Source organism: Saimiri boliviensis, chromosome 3, assembly GCF_048565385.1.
Source record: "Saimiri boliviensis isolate mSaiBol1 chromosome 3, mSaiBol1.pri, whole genome shotgun sequence".
NCBI classification, from domain to species: domain Eukaryota; kingdom Metazoa; phylum Chordata; class Mammalia; order Primates; family Cebidae; genus Saimiri; species Saimiri boliviensis.
The window spans coordinates 7,710,840-7,731,071 of NC_133451.1; the positions used below are offsets into that span (position 1 = coordinate 7,710,840).

The 20,232-nt window shown below is 40.5% G+C and overlaps 1 protein-coding gene and 1 pseudogene across 1 annotated transcript in view; both read right to left on the reverse strand.

Annotated features, from left to right (window-relative positions):
• Positions 1–20,232, reverse strand: part of STK32B (serine/threonine kinase 32B) — a 440,698-nt gene that overhangs the window by 380,292 nt on the left and 40,174 nt on the right. The window lies entirely within an intron of this gene.
• Positions 12,594–14,893, reverse strand: LOC101034975 (high mobility group protein B1 pseudogene; annotated as a pseudogene).

The following is a 20,232-nucleotide window of genomic DNA, read 5'->3' on the forward strand; positions in this document are numbered from 1 at the left end:
GCATTTCTTGAGTCCAGAAGTCGAGAGCAGCCTGGATAATACAGTGAGACCCTCCATCTCTACAAACAAATGTTTTTAATTAGCTGAGAGTCCCAGCTATTTCGGAGGCTGAGGCAAGTGGATTACCTGAGCCCACAAGTTTGAGGCTGCAGTGAGCTATGATTGTGCCACTGCACTCCAGCCTGGGGGACAGAGCGAGATCCAGTAAATGAAAGAAAAGGAAAAAGGAAAAGAAAAAGGAAAGGGGAGGGGAGGGGGAGGGGGAGGGGAGGGGGGAGGGGGGAGAAAAAGAAGAAGGTAGAAAGAATGGAAGGAAAGGAAGGGAGGGAGGGAGGGAAGAAAGAAGGGACGAATGGAGGAAGGGGAGGAAGAAAAGGAAAGAAGGAAGGAGGAGGGAAGAGGAGGGGAGGAAAGCAGTGAGGGAGGAAGGAAGGAACAAAGGAAGGAAGGAGGGAGGGAGGGAGGGAGGGAGGGAGGGAGGGAGAAGGGATGGGAGGAGGGAGAGTGTGAGCTTGTCCTCCTGCAGCAGTGCCCCTACAATGCTGCCTGTCTGGCCAATGGTCACCCTCTCTGGGTTTGAACACCTCCTGCGGCCCAGAGACGAGAGCCCATCCACTGCTGAGAGGAGGCTCACGTGGCCTTGCAATCCGCAGAAGCACCAAGGGCCTGGGACTGCTCACTGTGCTGGCTCTATCATGTCTCAGCTGTATGGCCTTGGCAAGTCATTCCACCTCTCCGTGCCTCATTTCAGAGGTTACAAATGGAGACTCTCTGATTTCCATTTGACCTATTCAGTGTTTTTTTTTTTTTTAAAGAACTGAATAAACATAAACTTTTAGAACCTGAACACTTCAAATAGAGATGCAGATTTCTGGCTTCTTCAGAAAACCAAGCATCTGGTCACTCCTGGCACAGGTTTCTGCAGGACAACAGCTGGGTGCTAGCTGCCCACCCTGGCTCAGACAGGTCCCGACTGGAAACCCAGGAGCTCAGGAGCAGAAGGAGCACTCCTTTCATCCCTGTGCCCACTGTCCCTAGAGGGCAGCTGAGCAGGGAATCACCACATACACCTACAGCACAGCCCTCATTCCGTTGGTAGGAACTGTGTTTCTAGGATATTTGTTTTGCCTAGAATGTTCTACCAACCAAATTTACTCTTTCAAATTCTGTCCTTCAAAGCCAAGTTCATAGATCACCTCCATCACAAAGCTTCTGTCTACCTTTCCACATCTCAAAATTTGAAGCAATCTTCTTCCCTCACCTTCCCCTAACTCCTGGGCATAACTCTGCCACACCACTGTTCACAGGCAGCCTTTTACTCCATTTAGTTGTGAACACATCACATACACACACACACACACACACACACACACACCACACATACACCACACACACACACACCCCACACATACACACACACACACACACACACACGACTGCATAAGTCTTACCAGCAGACACTTCAATTCATCTATACTTGTCAGTTTAGCACAATCTCTCTGAATTGTGCTAAATAGAATGTGGGCAGAACAAGGCCCCCACAGTTGCCCACACTCTATTTCCTAGAACCTGGGAAAGTGGACTTAAGGTTGCAGATGGAATTGAGGCTGCCAATCACTGACCTTCAGATAGGGTCAGATTATTCTGGATTATCTGAGTGGACCCAATGTAATCCTAAGGGTCTGAGTCAGCGTGATGGGATGTGAGAACCCAAATGGCCATTGCTGACTTTGAAGATAGGAGGTAATGGGCCAGGGAATGTGGGCCCCTCTAGAAGCTGGAGAAAGCAATAGGTCCTCCCCTAGAGCCTCCAGAAAGAACTATCCCTGCTGACACCTTGATATTACCCTAGTGAAACACACTGTAGACACCTGACCTCCAAGACTGCAAAAAAATAAATGTGTTGTTTTAAGCCACTGGTGATGGTGTTTGTTAGGGCAGCAGTGATAGGATACTAATATTCCCACTTTCCATACTGTCGTGCTCGACCTATTCCTATAGATGCTGACTCTGATAGCATCTTCTTTTCCTGGATCCCATAATCACACCAGGACAAGGCTGTGTTATACATCACCCCATGCTGTTGAGTTACTAGGGTACATAACTGCACCCCTACTAACAAAGCAGCTTCTAAAAGAGAGAATATCTCTTTCTAGAGACAGGAAGAAGGCACAGTCTTTGGCTTCAGAAACTGAATGTTAGAATCATGGCCTGACACTTAGCTTAGCTACGGTGACCTTAAGTAGTTATTTCACCTTGAGAAATCTCAATCTCCTCGCCTATAAAGTGGGGCGAGCAGTATCTCCTTACAGAACTATTGTGAGAAGTGACTGGTACACTCTAAGCATGCGGTCATGAGATTGATTTCAAATGCTTAGCACACACATGCATACCACATGCTCAGGATGAAACTCCTAGGCCAGCAATTCTACCCACTCTCTACTGCTGATAGTGGATTTTGTAACCAAAGAAACAACTTTCATTCTCAGCCACAAGAGATGCTGGGGTGGTGATTAGCCCCAGGGCATACTTGTCCCCAGGGTCCTCCTGTTACATGAATAATACATGTAGATCCCAGCGCCCTGTTTCCTTTCCTGTACTACTGTAAACATCACAACTCCTTCTGCTCCAAATCACTGCCTTCAACACTTTCCACTGTTCTCCATACCACACCCTGTGCAATGCAACTTCTCAGGTCCTCAGATCAAGAGATGGAATCTATTTCTGCCTTTCTTGCATTTGGGCTGAATTGGAAACCTGATTTGGCCAATACAATATAATGAAAGTGATGTTTCTTGGACCCCTGCCACTGTCTATGACCAAGCGCAGGCTAGCCTGTTAGCAGATAAGAGATCATGTAGGACAGATGATCTATCCTGACCAAGGCCATCATAGACTGGCCAGTACCTAGCTGAACTACCAGCTGACTGAAGAGACTTGACTGAATCCCTCTGAGATGAAATAAGCCTAACGCAGGTTAGCAGAACTGCCCAGCTGACTTGTAGACACATTAAGTAATGGTGAAAGCTTATTGTTTAAAGCCATTGGGTTTGAGGTCAATTTGTTATGCAGCAATAGCTAACTGCTACACTGTCCTCTTTACACAGTGACTGAAAGAAACATCTGAATCACATACTGACATGATTAACGAGTGAGCAATCAGGGTCCTGTTAACCTTTAAGTCCTTCGGAAACCATAAAAAATGGCCCTCCTGAAGAGTCTAATTGGAATCGCCCAAGTTAGAGACTAAGATTTACATGTCACTTCATGAAAAGAACCAAGCTCCTGACCTCCCCTTCTTGGCTATCCAGTGTCTGGAAGCTAAAGCATCAAGGACAACACATCAGAGAGAGAGATGTTTGGTAAGACCCTAACAATCTGCGAAGGAAAAAGTAGGGGCTCTTTCTTCGTTGATGTGTAGATGTTGCTGTTGTTTCTGTTAAAACAGCACACTGTTGGGAGTGCAAATTAGTGCAACCATTGTGGAAGACAGTGTAGCATTTCCTCAAGGACCCAGAAATAGAAATACCATTTGACCCAACAATACCATTACTGGGTACATACCCAAAAAATTATAAATTGTTCTATTTGAAAGACACATGTATCCCTATGTTCACTGTGGCACTGTTTATAATAGCAAAGACCTGGAACCAACCCAAATGTCCATCAAGGTATACTGGATAAAGAAAATGTGGCACATATACACCATGGAATACTACGCAGCCATAAAAAATGATGAGTTCATGTCCTTCGCAGGGACATGGATGAATCTGGAAACCATCATTCTCAGCAAACTGACACAAGAACAGAAAACCAAACACCGTATGTTCTCACTCATAGGCAAGTGTTGAACAATGAGAACATATGAGCACAGGGAGGGGAGCATCACATACTATGGTCAGTTGTGGGGAGGCTAGGGAAGGGACAGCGGGGGGTGGAGAGGGTGGGGAGAGATAACAAGGGGAGAAATACCAGATATAGGTGAAGGGGGGATGGAGGCAGCAAATCGCCTTGCCATGTATGTACCTATGCAACAATCCTGCATGATCTGCACATGTACCGCAGAACCTAAAGTACAATTAAAAAAAAAAAAAAAGGCCGGGCGCGGTGGCTCAAGCCTGTAATCCCAGCACTTTGGGAGGCCGAGGCGGGTGGATCACGAGGTCAAGAGATCGAGACCATTCTGGTCAACATGGTGAAACCCCATCTCTACTAAAAACACAAAAAACTAGCTGGGCGTGGTGGCACCTGCCTGTAATCCCAGCTACTCAGGAGGCTGAGGCAGGAGAATTGCCTGAATCCAGGAGGCGGAGGTTGCGGTGAGCCGAGATTGTGCCATTGCACTCCAGCCTGGGTAACAAGAGCGAAACTCCGTCTCAAAAAAAAAAAAAAAAAAAAAACGGCATCCTTCTAAATGAAGCTAATGTGCTCTCTTGAACAAGAAATAAGTTGGATGGATTCATTTAAATTGAACAAACTGTCAACAAAAGCTAAAGCATCAAGGACAACACATGGGAGAGAGGAGAAGTTTGATAAGACTCTAACAATCTGCCAAGGAACAAGTAGGGACTCTTTCTTTACTGATGTGTAGACATTTCTGTCGAAATGGCATCCTTCTAAATGAAGCTAATGTGTTCTCTTGAACAAGAAAGAATTGAATGGATTCATTTAAATTAAACAAACTGTGAACAAAGAGTAAACTCAATATAAGGAATAACAAGAAGTGTCATTTGTACCATTTTCAAGCTATATGCATTTGAAGTGTAACATTCATTCATTCAACAAACACGAATGGAGCATTCCCACATCCATTTTTGGATCAGAAGGGCTTTCCCAGTTAGTTAATGGTCACTTTTACATTCCCTTTTCTTATTCCACAATAAAAATACCATGGGCAAGAAAGTACATTTAAATAAACAACTTTTTGTGTTCATAAAGCAATAGGCAGGACGAGAAGAAGAATCAAAGTCTTCAGAATTGGACCAACTGGGGTGCAAATCCTACCTCTGCCACTTGTGAGCTGGATAAGTTTCTTATTTTCTCAGCTTCAATTTCCTCTTCTGTAGAGTAGGCATGAATAGTCTTGCCTCCTAGGGACACTGCGATGATTGAATGGGCTTCCATGTGGAGTGCCTGGCACTTAGCAGGAGCTCCATAAATGTTAGCACTTTCCTCCCTTTACAAACAGCCAACACCATGGAAATAAATCTTAGTTACTATGAGTGTTAATATCTGCTCCTTTCTTTTTGCCTGCTGGCAGTAACCCACACTGTTTCTTTGGCGGCACACCAGTGCTCATCTGCAAAGCAGGCTGGGGGGCTCTGAACGTGGGCTGACAAATGTAAATGCCACCCTCCCCCTTCCCACAAGCTCAGGTAAGCCTCAGGGTGTTCCCATTCGGCTCCAGCAGGTGCCATAGATGCCAAGGTCCTAAGGATTACCAAACAAAAAACACTGCTAAGGTTGTTGCTGACCAAAGACACACCTCAAATTCGAAGGAAAGACCTAGAAATAACACAGCCCCTCTAACAGGCCCAGGGTGGGAGGAGGGCATCTAAGTGACAGGATGTGTGTAGTGACGGTGGGAACGTTTGCTTTTTAATTGTCAAAAGGCCATCTGGAGTGCGGGAAACATGGAGATCAATTTCCTTGGCTCGCATGGCCACTCCCAACAGTGGGGATGCAGAAAGGCTGACCGCCTGCTGGCTCCTGCAACGTTACCAACAGTCAATCATGCCAGGAGAGGAAAGAATGTTTTATTATTATTTTTAACAGGAAAGTGCAGAAAATCTGAAGCGTTAAGATACTACTCCCTTTACACTTCATCCTAGCTGCCTTAAAATTCTAAAAAGATATTTTAGGGTAGACTCAAAATTTTAGCTGTCTTAGAATGATGTTTTAAACAATATTTTTACTATGTTACGGCACATGCTCACTGTGGAAAATATTCTTAGAATGTTTTTAACAATTGTTTTTTACTATTATACCATATGCTCATTGTAGAAAAATACTTCTTTAACAGAAAAAGACACAGAAGACACTGAAAATCTTCATAATTCAATACCCCCATGAAATTACTAATATAATATCCAGTAATTTTTTCCAGTTCATATGTAACTAGCTTTTTCACTTACATCTTGAACACATCACATCAAAACTGTCAATGAACACTACTTTGAATGATTAATAACATTTCATGACATTACATCCCCAAAAGACTTAACCATTCCATTGGCATTGAATAATGAAACACATCATGTACATTTCTCATTGTGGGTCATGCTCCCACAGAGACTTCTAATCATACAATCGAAGGGTCAGTCATGCAGGTGGTGACAATGTCTCTTTTACTCACCCAACATTTACCCAAAGCCAAATACAAGGTCTGGAATCCAGAAAAGATCAATGCATATTGTTTTAATACACGAACCCTGTTATATTTTGTTTGTTGGTTTTTCGGACAGAGTCAAGCTCTGTCACCCAGGTTGGACTGCAGTAGCACGATCTCGGCTCACTGCAACCTCTCCTTCCCAGGTTCAAGTGATTTGCCTGCCTCAGCCTCCCAAGTAGCTGGGAATACAGGCGTGCACCACCATGCCCTGATAGGTTTCGTATTTTTAGTCAAGACAGAGTTTCGTCTTGTTGACCAGGCTGGTCTTGAACTCCCAGCCTCAAGTGATCCACCCACGTCGGCCTTCCATAATGGTGGGATTACAGGTGTAAGCCATGACACCTGGCCTCCCTGTTACATTTTTACAAGGAAATTTCTATTAATATTCTTAAATCCATATCACCTTAAGCTTACTATTATATCACAGTATAAACTGTCAGTCTGACATGTGAGGTTTAGGTGATCTCTTCCAGCCTGCCCTTAGCCACCTGAACCTGAACCCCAGCCACAAATATATCATGAAAATGTCCCTAGCCTCATTCCAACAGCCCTCTCCTCCCAGTCGGTGATGTAGCTGTACCCACCCCCCAACCGAATTCATCCCCACAGCAGCACCTGATCTCAGTGCCATTAGCTCCACCTTATGTCACTCACCTGCCACGCAGACAGCTCTTCAAGGAAGAACCTGCATCTCATTCCTCTCTGAGTCCACAGCACCCAGAGCAGGGCCTGGCAGCTAGTAGTGGGCACTAATGCAGGTTGGATGAATTAATTAACTGCCGTACTTGCCCTAAGATTGCGCTGTTGATTCAGACATTATTGAGGGCAGAAAATATAGTTGACCCTTGAACAATGTGGGAGTTAGGAGCGCTGACTCCCTATGCAGTCAAAAGTCTGTGTATAACTTTTGACTGCCCCAAAACTTGAGTACTAATGGTCTACTGTTGACTGGCAGCCTTACCAATAACATAAGCCATAGATTAACACATATTTTGTATAAGTATTGTATCCTGTATTCTTTTATAGCAACAGGGTCTTTCTCTGTCACCTGGCCTGGAGTGCAGTGACGGAAACACAGCTCACTGTAGCCTTGAATTCCCCAGGCTCAAGCGATCCTCCTGCCTCAGCCTCCTGAGTAGTTGGGCTGCAGGTGCACACTACCATGCCCAGCAAGTTCGTAAAATATTCTGCAGCGGCAATAGCTGGCTATGCTGCTCAGGCTGACCTTGAACTCCTGGGCTCAAACAGTCCTCGCACCTAGGCCTCTCAAAATGCTAGGATTACAGGCATGAGCTACCATGCCAACCAATGATTTTAATGGCGTCGAGGAACTTACCTGCTGGCTCTTGTTTGGCAGAAGTGCTTCTCCTATAAACTTGTCATTTTTAAAGCCAAACTTCTTTCTAAAATTGTCAAACCATTCTTTGCTGGCATTAAATTATCCTGTTTTAGATCCTTCACCTTCCTTTTGCTTTCGGTTTTCATATAGTGGCTGCTTTTTCTTGAGTCATTACACTCTATGGGTATGCCATCCTTGTAGCAATCCTGCACCCACATAACAGCTGCACTTTCAACGTGAGATAAAAAGGTATTTCACAAAAAGTGAAAGGTTTTCACGCCTGCCAGGGTAGCTGCAGCAATGGCTTCACAAAACTCCCTGTTTTTACATTAGTCCTAACGGTGATGCATTTTTCTTGAAATGGCAGGCAACCGCCCTGCAGACCTCCATCTAAGGTACATGTCGAGCAATTCGACTTTTTCTTGTAAGGTCAGGACTTTTCTCTTCTTCTCAGGAGCACTTCCAGCATCACTCATAGCACTTCATATAGGTCTCCTGGTGTTTTTCAAAGTGTTACACTAAACATGATTACAAAATATTCTGGAACTGCAAGAGATCACCATTCAAGGTGATACACATGTAGTGAAACAACAAACTCCTCACCCGGAGATGGTAAGCATCACATGGCATTTTCAGCAGATATTTGAAAAACCTGAGGTCACCACAGTAGCAACAGGAGGTGGCTATGAAATTATTACAGTAGTACAATATATGCTAAGTTTCATGCAGCTCCAATTTAATACAGCATCTTTTTATCTGTTTACATTTCTTTCAACTTTAGACGGCACCCTGGACAGTCTGTGTTTGTGTATACATTGTGATAAATGTTAACCTTTTGTAATAGATTTGTATATATTTTATGGCAGTAAATGATAAAAAACTCACTCTACATATATTGTAGGGATTCATGAAATACATTTTCTTAATTTTTTCAGTATTTTTAGACCACACAAGTTTTTCTTCTACAAGTTTGCAAATTGTTGAAAATCTCAAAAATTTTTTCCAATATATTTATTGAAAAATATCTACATATAAGTGGACCTGCACAATTCAAACCCATGTTGTTCAAGAGTCAACCATACATGGTGTTTGTTTACATTTGTTTTTCCTTTTGCCCTCTTTTTATTTTTCCAGTATTTTTATTGAGATATAATTCACATAACATAAATTCACCATGTGATACAGTTTGGATCTGTGCCCCACCCAAATCACATGTCAAATTGAAATTCCCAGTGTTGGAGGTGGGATCTGATGGGAGGTGACTGGATCATGAGGGCGTTTTCTCATGAATGGTCTAGCACCATCTCCTTGGTGCTGTTCTCAAGATAGTGAGTTCTCACGAGATCTGGCCATTTAAAAGTTTGTGGCATCTCCCCATCCCCTGCTGCTGCTCCTGCCAGCTGAGATGTCTTCCTGAGGCCTCCTCAGAAGCAGAAGCTGCTATGCTTCCTGTGGAGCCTGTAGAACCATGAGCCAAAAAAACCTGTCATCTTTATAAATTACCCAGTTTCAGGTATTTCTTCCTTTTGGTTTTTTCCTTTTCTTTTTTCCTCTTCCTCATCATCATCTTCTTCTTCTTCTTCTTTTTTTTTTTTTTTTTTTTTGAGAAGCAGTTTCAATCTTGTCATCCAAGCCAGAATGCAATGGTGCAATCTCAGCTCACTGCAACCTCTGCCTCCTGGGTTCAAGTGATCCTCCTGCCTCAGCCTCCCAAGTAGCTGGGACTACAGGCACCTGACATTATGGCCAGCTAATTTTTATATTTTTAGTATACATGGGGTTTCACCATGTTGGCCTGGCTGGTCTCGAACTCTTAACCTCAGGTGATCCACCTGCCTCTGCCTTCCAAAGTGCTGGAATTACAGGCGTGAGCCACTGCACCCAGCCTCAGGTAATTCTTCATAGCAGTATGAGAATAAACTAATATACCAGTTAAAAGTGTACAGTTCATTGAACCTGAACATACTCACAATATTGGGCAACCATACCTCTAATTCCAGAACGTTTTTATCACTCCAGCAAGAAGCATTCTACCTGTTACCAGACACTCCCAATTCCACTCCCTTCTCCGTCCATTAATCTACTTTCCATTTCTATGGATCTGTTTATTCTAGGCAGTCCATATAAACGAAATCATACAATGTGTGACCTTTTCTGACAGACTTCTTTCACTTAGCATAATGTTTCAAAAGTTCATCCACGTTGCAGTATCAGTACTTCATTCCTCTTCTGGCTCAAAAATATTCCATTTAGGAAACAGCACATTATGTTGATCCATTCACCAGTTTGATGAACATTTGCCTTGCTCCTTCTAGTTGGCTATTATGAATAGTTCCGCATGTTTTTGTGTGAACACTTGTTTTCAATTCTCTTCAGCATATAGCTAGGAGTAAATATGCTAGATCACATTGTAATTGGATCTGTAATTTTTTGATGATCTGTCAAGCTGTTTCCACAGCCCCTGCACCATTTAACATACCTACTAGCAATATATAAGGATTCCAATATCTTCACATTATTGCCAACATTTGTTATTCTATTTTATTATTCTGTCCTACTGAGTATATCATTTGATTTATATTTTGTAATTGCTAATAATGTTGAGTATCTTTTCATGTGTTGTTTGACCATTTGTATATATTCTTTTGAGAAATGCTTATTCAAATCCATTTTCCATTTTAAAATTGGGTTGTCTTTTTACTGTTGAATTTTAAGTGTTCTTTATATATTCTGTTTATTAGGCCCTTATCAAATATATAATTTTTACATAGCTTCTCCCATTCTTTATACTTTCTTGATAGTGTCCTTTGATGTATAAAAGTGTTTAATTTTGATGAAATCTAATTTATATTTTTTATTTTTATTTTTGGTTACTGTGTTTTTGGAGTCAGCTGTAAGAAGCATTTGCCCAATGCAAAATCTGGCAATGGTATCAGGATACTTAGTAATGGGATTATAGAGTAAGTTAGAAAGTTTTTTCTCATTTTACATTTTTCAAATAATTTGAGAATAATTGGTGTTAATTTTCCTTTAAATGTTTTTAGAATTTACCCGTGAAACCATCTGGCCCTGAATTTTTCTTTATTAAAAGTCTTAAAATTATCAAAATCTTTTTATTTGTTAAAAGTCTATCTAGATTTTCTATTTGTTCTTAAATCAGTTTTGGTAGTTTCTGTGTTTCTAGAAATTTGTCTATTTCATATAGACCAATGGAGCAGAACAGAGACCACCTGATCTTCGACAAACCTAACAAATACAAGCAATGGGGAAAGGATCTCCTGTTCAGCAAATGCTGCTGGGAAAACTGTCTAACCATATGCAGAAAACTGAAGCTAGACTTCTTCCTTATACAAAAATTAACTCAAGATTAAAGTCAATTAATTCAAGATTAAAGACTTAAATGTAAAACCCAAAACCGTAAAAGCCCTGGAAGAAAATCTAGGCAACACCATTCAGGACATAGGCATGGGCAAAGACTTCACGATGAAAATGCCGAAAGCAATCACAACAAAAGCCAAAACTCATAAATGTGATCTAATTAAACTAAAGAGTTTCTGCACAGCAAAAGAAACTATCATCAGCGTGAACAGGCAACCTACAGCATGGGAGACAATTTTTGCAATCTACCTATCTGACAAAGGTCTAATACCCAGAATTTACAAGGAACTTAAACATATTTACAAGAAAAATAAACAACCCCAACACAAGTGGGCAAAGGATTTGAACAGTCACTTCTCAAAAGAAAACATTTACGCAGCCACCAAACATGAAAATAGTTCAACATCACTGATCATCAGAAAAATGCAGATCAAAACCACAATGGAATACTATCGTGTGCCAATCAGAATGGTGATTATTAAAAACTCAGGAAACAATAGATGCTGTGGAGAAATAGATGAGGTTGTGGAGAAATAGGAACACTTTTATACTGTGGTGGGTAGGGGGGATGTAAATTAGTTCAATCATTATAGAAGACAGTGTGGTGATTCCTTAAGGATCTGGAAACAGAAATACCATTTGACCCACCAATCCCATTACTGGACATATACCCAAAGGAATGCAAATCATTCTACTATAAAGACACATGTGCATGTTATGTTTACTGCAGTACCATCTACAATACCAAACACATGGAACCAACCCAAATGCCCATCAATGATAGACTGGATAAAAAAAAATGTGGTACATACACCATGAAATACTATGCGGCCACCAAAAAAAAGAATGAGATCATGTTCTTTGCAGTGACATAGATGAAGCTGGAAGCCATCATTCTCAGAATACTAACACAGGAACAGAAAAACCAAACACTGCATGTTCTCACTCATAAGTGGAAGTTGAACAATGAGAACACTGGATGCAGAGAAGAGAACAACACACACCAGGGCCTGTTACGGGGTGAAGTTGAGGGGAGAGAAGTTAGAGGACAGGTCAATAGGTGCAGCAAACCACCATGGCACAGTATACATATGTAACAAACCTGCATGTTCTGCACATGTATCTCCCCTGCTTTTTTTTTTTTTTTCAAAAGAAATAAAGAAAAAAAAGAAAATTGTCTATGTCATCTAGGTTACCTAATTTATTGGCATACAATTTTTCATAATATTCTCTTTCAATCCTTTATCTTTCTGTAAGGTTAGCAGAAATGTCCAGACTTTTATTCCTTATTCTACTACTTTGTGTCATCTTTCTTTCTCAGTCGGTCTATATAAAGACTTGAGAGTTTTGTATATCTCTTTGAAAAGCAAACTTTCAGCTTTGTTGATTACCTCTATGTTTTAGTCTCCTCTAGTTCCTTTACTTCCATTCTAATTCTTACTTCCTTTCTTCTGCTTGTGTTTGATTTGTTCTTCTTTGTCTAGATTCTTTTTTTATTAACCTCTGCAATTATTAGTTTATTAGTATCATCCAGGACTCAGATGTTCAGTATTCCTCCTGAAATTACATAAACAAATGCAAATGGAAAGAATCCAAGTCAAAATTATATAAAAAAACAGCACTCCATCACAAAAGCGTGTAAAATTACAAGAACGCTATTTTAAAATACTGGCACTTTAAGAATAAACGATAACCTCAAAAACCACAAAATTGCCAAATTGTTCCCTAAACTGATAAGCAGATAAACATGACTAATGAGTGAGTTTGGGTTTTAAAGAAAAATCATCCAAATAAATTGAATAATTCATACTGAGATGCAAAGTTTTAAGTGTCTTCTTTCCTCCCACTTGGATTTATAAAGGGGCAAACCATAATACAGAAAATATACCCTATTCTGAATGTGGTATCTTCATTTTAAAAGCTGGCCCAATGAATTAAAAATACTTTTAATGGAAAGTCTCGTTTCCTGAGCAGGCCATATTTAATGGGAAAACACACGTATAGCCAGCATTTTCAGTCTTCACTGAGACTAATGTCAACAAAAAATTTAATACGGCAGTCTTGTATTTTAAGCTCACGCTTTTGGGGATACATTCTCAGGTCTTCTTTAATGTGGGAACTGCAAAATTTAACAGCCATTACATGGTAATGGGACTTAAAGAATAAAGTCCTCATGTAAGGTTAGAACATACTTTTCTATTAGTCCTTCAAGGACAGACTTTCAAAATGTTTGATTCTAATAGTCCCATGCTGTGAGTAGATCGATTACTCTTTAGTTTATAAATATAAATGGGCTATGTGAAATTTCTTAACTGATCAAGATTTTGGATTTTTAGTTATGGATGAAAACTATCTCAACTTCTTTACCCCCATTATGATATGCAGGGTGTGTAGACAAAAGCTTTTTATTAATTAACTATATGAAAGGATAAACACTGTAATAATTCATGTGATTCAAAATGGGCAAAAGAAAAAGACTAGCTTCCCCTCAAGAAGAAAAATTTCAGACCTATGAAAAGGACAACAATACTAATTTAAAAAATCGTATTTACTTAGAAGCATTCAGAATGTCAACAAAACAGCTGCAATTTTTTTTTTTTTTTTTTGCAATTACAGAGTGGTATTCAGTTAACAGAACAACAATTATTTCGTATAAGCTGTATCAGAGACAACTGAAGATGAAAAAACTACCATCCCCATATATAACTAATTTGTGCTGTGCACCAACAAGAACCTGCTTTAAATTTCCATGCCAATTTACAACCCCCATACTGTACCAGGCAAAGTTAGTGGCTATTGAAAATACCACCAGGACAGGGTTATCTAAAGACACATTCGGTAGTGTGTTAACTATACAAAAAAAGACACTGTACAGTTTAAAAACAAATCTTACACAGCCTTACATTTCAATTTTTTTCTTTAAAAGGAGTGAGTTGTGTACAGGGGTGTTAAATGCTTTATAGACAAGAAACAAAACTGCGCTAGAACCAACTTATTCATCATCATCATCTTCCTCTTCCTCCTCGTCCTCTTCATCTTCCTCATCTTCCTCCTCCTCCTTCTTTTTCTTGCTTTTTTCAGCCTTGACAACTCCCTTTTTGGCTGCATCAGGCTTTCCTTTAGCTCGATATGCAGCAATATCCTTTTCGTATTTTTCCTTCAGCTTCGCAGCCTTCTTTTCATAAGGCTGCTTGTCATCTGCAGCAGTGTTACTCCACATCTCTCCCAGTTTCTTCGCAACATCACCAATGGACAGGCCAGGATATTCTCCTTTGATTTTTGGGCGATACTCAGAGCAGAAGAGGAAAAAGGCCAAAGGAGGCCTCTTGGGTGCATTGGGATCCTTGAACTTCTTTTTTGTCTCCCCTTTAGGAGGAATATAGGTTTTCATTTCTCTCTCATAACGGGCCTTATCCGCCTTTGCCATATCTTCAACTTTTCCTTTCTCTTTAGCAGACATGGTCTTCCACCTCTCTGAGCACTTCTTAGAAAACTCTGAGAAGTTGACTGAAGAATCTGGGTGCTGTTTCTTATGCTCCTCCCGACAAGTTTGCACAAAAAATGCACATGATGACATTTTGCCTCTCAGCTTCTTAGGATCTCCTTTGCCCATGTTTAGTTATTTTTCCTTAGCGAGGCACAGAGTCGCCCAGTGCCCGTCTGGCTCTCACTTGCCCCGGCGCTGTCTCTATGGAGCTCAATGTACTGCCCTTTGTCTAGATTCTTAAAGTGAAAGATTAGGTTACTGATTTGAGATCTTCCTTGTTTGTTTTTTTTGGTTTTTTGTTTGTGTTTTGTTTTGTTATCTTTTATTTTTAAATTATTTATTTTGTTTCACTTTAGGTGAATACTATATCTGGCATTTCTTCCCATGTTATCCCTTCCCTCCCTCCCCACCTGCTCAACTCCCCACTGTCTCTCCCCTACCCACCCCCAACTGGCCCGAGTGTGTGATGCTCCTCTCCCTGAGTCCACGTGTTCTCACTGTTCAACACCCACCTGTGAATGAGAACATGCAGTGTTTGGTTTTCTGTTCTTCTATCAGTTTGCTAAGAATAATGACTTCTAGATTCATCCAAGCCCCTACAAAGGACATGAACTCATCATTTTTTATGGCTGCATAGTATTCCATGGTGTATATGTATCACATTTTCTTTGTCTAATCTATCATTGATGGGCATTTGGGTTGGTTCCAGGTCTTTGCTATTGTTCACGGGGCTGCAGTGAACATATGTGTGCATGCGCCTTTATAGCAGAACAATTTATAGTTCTTTGTGTATATACCCAGTAATGGGATTGCTGGGTCAAATGGAATTTCTATTTCTAGATCCTTGAGAAATCACCACACTGTCTTCTACAATGGTTGAACTAATTTACACCCCCACCAACTATGTAAGAGCGTTCCTATTTCTACACATCCTCTCCAGTATCTGTCTCCAAATTTTTTAATGATCACCATTCTAACTGGCATGAGATGGTATCATATTAATGTGGTTTTGATTTGCATTTCTCTAATGACCAGTGATGATGAGCATTTTTTCGTGTTTGTTGGCCTCATAGATGTCTTCTTTTGAAAAGTGTCTGTTCTTACCCTTTGCCCACTTTTGAATGGGGTTGTTTTTTTTCTTGTATATTTGTTTTAGTTCTTTGTCGATTCTGGATATTAGCCCTTTGTCTGATGGGTAGATTGCAAAATTTTTCCCATTCTGTTGGTTGCTGGTTTGCTCTAATGATGGTTTTGCTGTACAGAAGCTCTGAATTTTAATTAGATCCCATTTGTCTATCTTAGCTTTTATCACCATTGCTTTTGGTGTTTTAGTCCTGAAGTCCTTTCCTATGCCTATGTCCTCGATGGTTTTGCCTATATTTTTATGGTGTTAGGTTTTATGTTTAAATCTTTAACCTATCTGGAGATAATTTTAGTTTAAGATGACAGGTAGGGGTCAAGTTTCTGCTTTCTGCCCATTGCTAGCCAGTTTTTCCAACACCATTTATTAAACATGGGGTCCTTTCCCCACTGCTTGTTTTTGTCACGTCTGCAAACATCAGATGGTTGTATACGTGTGGTGTTGCTTCTGGGGCCTCTGTTCTGTTCCATTGGTCTATGTCTCTGTTTTGGTGCCAGTACCATGCTGTTTTGATGACTGTAGCCTTGTAGTACAATTTGAAGTCTAGCAGCATGATGCCTCCAGCTTTGTTCTTTTTGCTTAGGATTGTTGTGGCTATGCGGGCTCTCTTGTGACTCTATATGAAGTTTAAAGTGGTTTTTTCCAGTTCTGTGAAGAAGGTCATTGGTAGCTTGATGGGGATAGTGTTGAATCTATAGATTATGTTGGGCAGTATGGCCATTTTCACGATATTGATTCTTCCTAACCATGAGCATGGAATGTTCTTCCATCTGTTTGTGTCCTCTCTTATTTCCTGGAGCAGTGGTTTGTAGTTCTCCTTGAAGAGGTACTTTACATCCTTTGTTAGTTGTATTCCTAGGTATTTTATTCTCTTTGTAGCAATTGTGAATGGGAGTTCGCTCTTGATTTGGCTCTCTGTTTGTCTGTTATTTGCTAGAAATGCTTGTGATTTTTGCACATTGATTTTGTATCCTGAGACTTTGCTGAAGTTGCTTATCAGTTTGAGAAGATTTGGGGCTGAGACAATGGGGTCTTCTAGATACACAATCATGTCATCTGCAAACAGAGACAGTTTGACGTCCTCCTTTCCTAATTAAACACCCTTTATTTCTTTTTCTTGCCTGATTGCCCTTGCTAGAACTTACAATACTATATTGAATAGGAGTGGTGAGAGAGGGCATCCTTGTCTAGTGCCTGATTTCAAAGGGAATTCTTCCCACTTTTGCTTGTTCCGTAAGATATTGGCTGTAGGTTTGACATAAATGGCTTTTTATGATACATTCCGTTGATACCTAGTTTACTGAGAATTTTTAGCATGAAGGGCTGTTGAATTTTGTCGAAGGCCTTCTCTGCACCTATTGAGAAAATCATGTGGTTTTTGTCTTTGTTTCCACTTATGTGATGGATTACGTTTATGGGTTTGCACATGTTGAACCAGCCTTGCACCCCTGGGATAAAGCCTACTTGATCGTGATGGATAAGCTTTTTGATGTGCTGTTGCAATTGGTTTGCCAGTATTTCATTGAAGATTTTTGTGTCGACGTTCATCATGGATGTTGGCCTGAAGTTTTCTTTTTTAGTTGAGTCTCTGCCTGGTTTTGGTATCAGGATGATGTTTATCTCATAAAATGAGTTAGGGAGGATTCCCTCTTTTTGTATTGTTTGGTATAGTTTCAGAAAGAATTGAACCAGTTCCTCTTTGTACGACTGGTAGAATTTGGCTGTGAACCCGTCTGGACTTGGACTTTTTTGGTTGGTAGGCTATCAATTGCTGCCTCTTGAGTCCTTGGTCTATTCAGGGTTTCAACTTCCTCCTAGTTTAGTCTTGGTAGAGTACGAGTGTCCAGGAATTTATCCATTTCTTCCTGGTTTACTGGTTTATGTGCACACAGCTGTTTGTAGTAATCTCTGATGGTAGTTTGTATTTCTGTGGGATCAGTGGTGACGTGCCCTTTATCTTTTTTTATTGCATCTATTTGTTTCTTCTCTCTTTTCTTTTTATTAGTCTGGCTAGTGGTCTATTTTGTTGATCTTTTCAAAACCAGCTCCTGGATTTATTGATTTTTTGAAGGGTTTTTTGTGTCTCTATCTCCTTCAGTTCTTCTCTGATCTTAATTATGTCTTGTCTTTTGCTAGCTTTTGGTTTTTTTTTATCTTCCTTCTCTAGCTCTTTCAATTTTGATGATAGGGTGTCAATATTAGATCATTCCTTGTTTCTCATGTGGGAATTTATTGCTATAAATTTCCCTCTCCCCACTGCTTTAAAGGTGCCCCAGAGATTCTGGTAAGTTTATCTTCATTCTGATTGGTTTTAAAGAACATCTTTATTTTTGCCTTCATTTCATTGTTTATCCAGTTGACACTCAGAAGCAAGTTGTTCAGTTTCCAAGTGGTTGTGTGGGTTTGAGTGTGTTTCTTAATCCTGAGTTCCAGTCTGATTGCTCTGTGGTCTGATAGACTGTTATGATTTCTGTTCTTTTGCATTTGCTGAGGAGTGGTTTGCATCCAACGATATGGTCAATTTTAGAGTAAGTGCAATGTGGTGCTGAAAAAAAATGTGTATTCTGTGGATCTGGAGTGGAGTGTTCTGTATACGTCTATTAGGTCTGCTTGGTTCAGCTCTGCATTCAAGTCCTGAATGTCCTTGTTAATTTTCTGTCTTATTGATCTGTCTAATATTGACAGTGGAATGTTGAAGTCTCCCACTATTATTGTGTGGGAGTCTAAATCTCATTTTAGGTCATTAAGAACTTGCTTTATGTATCTGGGTGCTCCTGGGTTGGGTACGTATATATTTAGGATAGTGAGTTCTTCTTGTTGGATTGATCCTTTTACCATTATATAGTGTCCTTCTTTGTCTCTTTTGATTTTTGTTGGTTTGAAGTCCATTTTATCAGAGATTAGGATTGCAACCCGTTTTTTCTCTCCATTTGCTTGGTAAATCTTCTTCCATCCCTTTATTTTGAGTCTATCTGTGTCTTTGTATGTGAAATGGGTTTCCTAAACACAGCACACCGATGGGTCTTGACTTTTTATCCAGTTGACCAATCTGTGTCTTTTGATTGGGGTGTTCAGGCCATTTACATTCAACGTTAATATTGTTATGTTTGAATTTGATGCTGCCATTTTGTTACTGTATGGTTTTCTTGCCTGTTAGTTGACTCATTTTCTTCATTGTGTTTTTGGTCTTTGCCAACTGGTTTGCTTTTGCAGTGACTGGTACTTGTTCCTTTCCGTGTTTAGTGTTTCTTTCAGGAGTTCTTGTAGGGCAGGTCTGGTGGTGATGAAATCTCTCAGTAATTGCTTGTCCATAAAGAATTTTATTTCTCCTTCACTTATGAAGCTTAGTTTGGCTGGATATGAGATTCTGGGTTGAAAGTTCTTTTCTTTAAGGATATTGAATATGGGCCCTCACTCTCTTGTGGCTTGTAGGGTTTCTGCCAAGAGATCTGCTGTGCTTCTGATTGGCTCACCTCTGTGGGTGACCTAACCTTCCTCTCTGGCTGCCCTTAGCATTTTTTCCTTCATTTCAACCCTGGTGAATCTGACAATTACATGCCCTGGGGTTTCTCTTCTTGAGGAATATCTTTGTGGAGTTCTATTTCTTGAATTTGAGTGTTGGGCTGCCTTGCTAGGCTTGGGAAGTTTTCCTGAATAATATCCTGGAGCATGTTTTCCAGCTTGGATTCATTCTCCCCATCATAGTCAAGTACACCGATCAAGCGTAGATTAGGTCTTTTCACATAATCCCATCTATCTTGGAGGCTTTGTTCATTTCTTTTCACTCCTTTTTCTCTTGTCTTGCCTTCTCTTTTTATTTCATTGAGTTGATCTTCAATCTCTGACATCCCTTCTTCTGCTTGATCGATTCAGCTATTAAAACTTGTATTTTCTTCACATCGTTCTCATGCTATGTTTTTCAACTACATCAAGTCGTTTGTGTTCTCTAAGCCAGTTATTCTAGTTAGCATTTCGTCTAACCTTTTTTCAAGGTTTTTGGTTTGTTTGCATTGAGTTAGAATATGTTCCTTTAGTTCAGAAAAGCTTGTTATCCACCTTCTAAAGACTGTTTCTGTCTACTTGTCACACTCTTTCTTGGTCGTGTTTTGTTCCCATGTTGTTGAGGAGCTGTGATCCCTTGAAGGAGAAGAGGTGATCTGGTCTTTGATGGTTTCATCTTTTTCGCACTGGTTTCTCCCATCTTTGTGGATTTACCTGGCTGTGGTCTCAGGGAGCTGCTTGATGAGGTTGCTTGTCTGCCTGTCAAGGTGCGACTGAGTTTCTAGGGACTCCTTCAGGTTATTAGGGAAGCTTCCTGTGTCTTTTTTGTTTACACTGGGAGATTAGGCCCACCTCTTCCACTGACCTGGTGGTGCTGCTGCGTGGTCAAGAACATAGTCCTCTTGCTATGCAGGTTTTCTGGTTTTTTTGTTAAAACACGTAGCCCAGTCCCACCCCTCTAGTGGTGGGTTGTGCCCTTCTTCCACTGGGCTGGA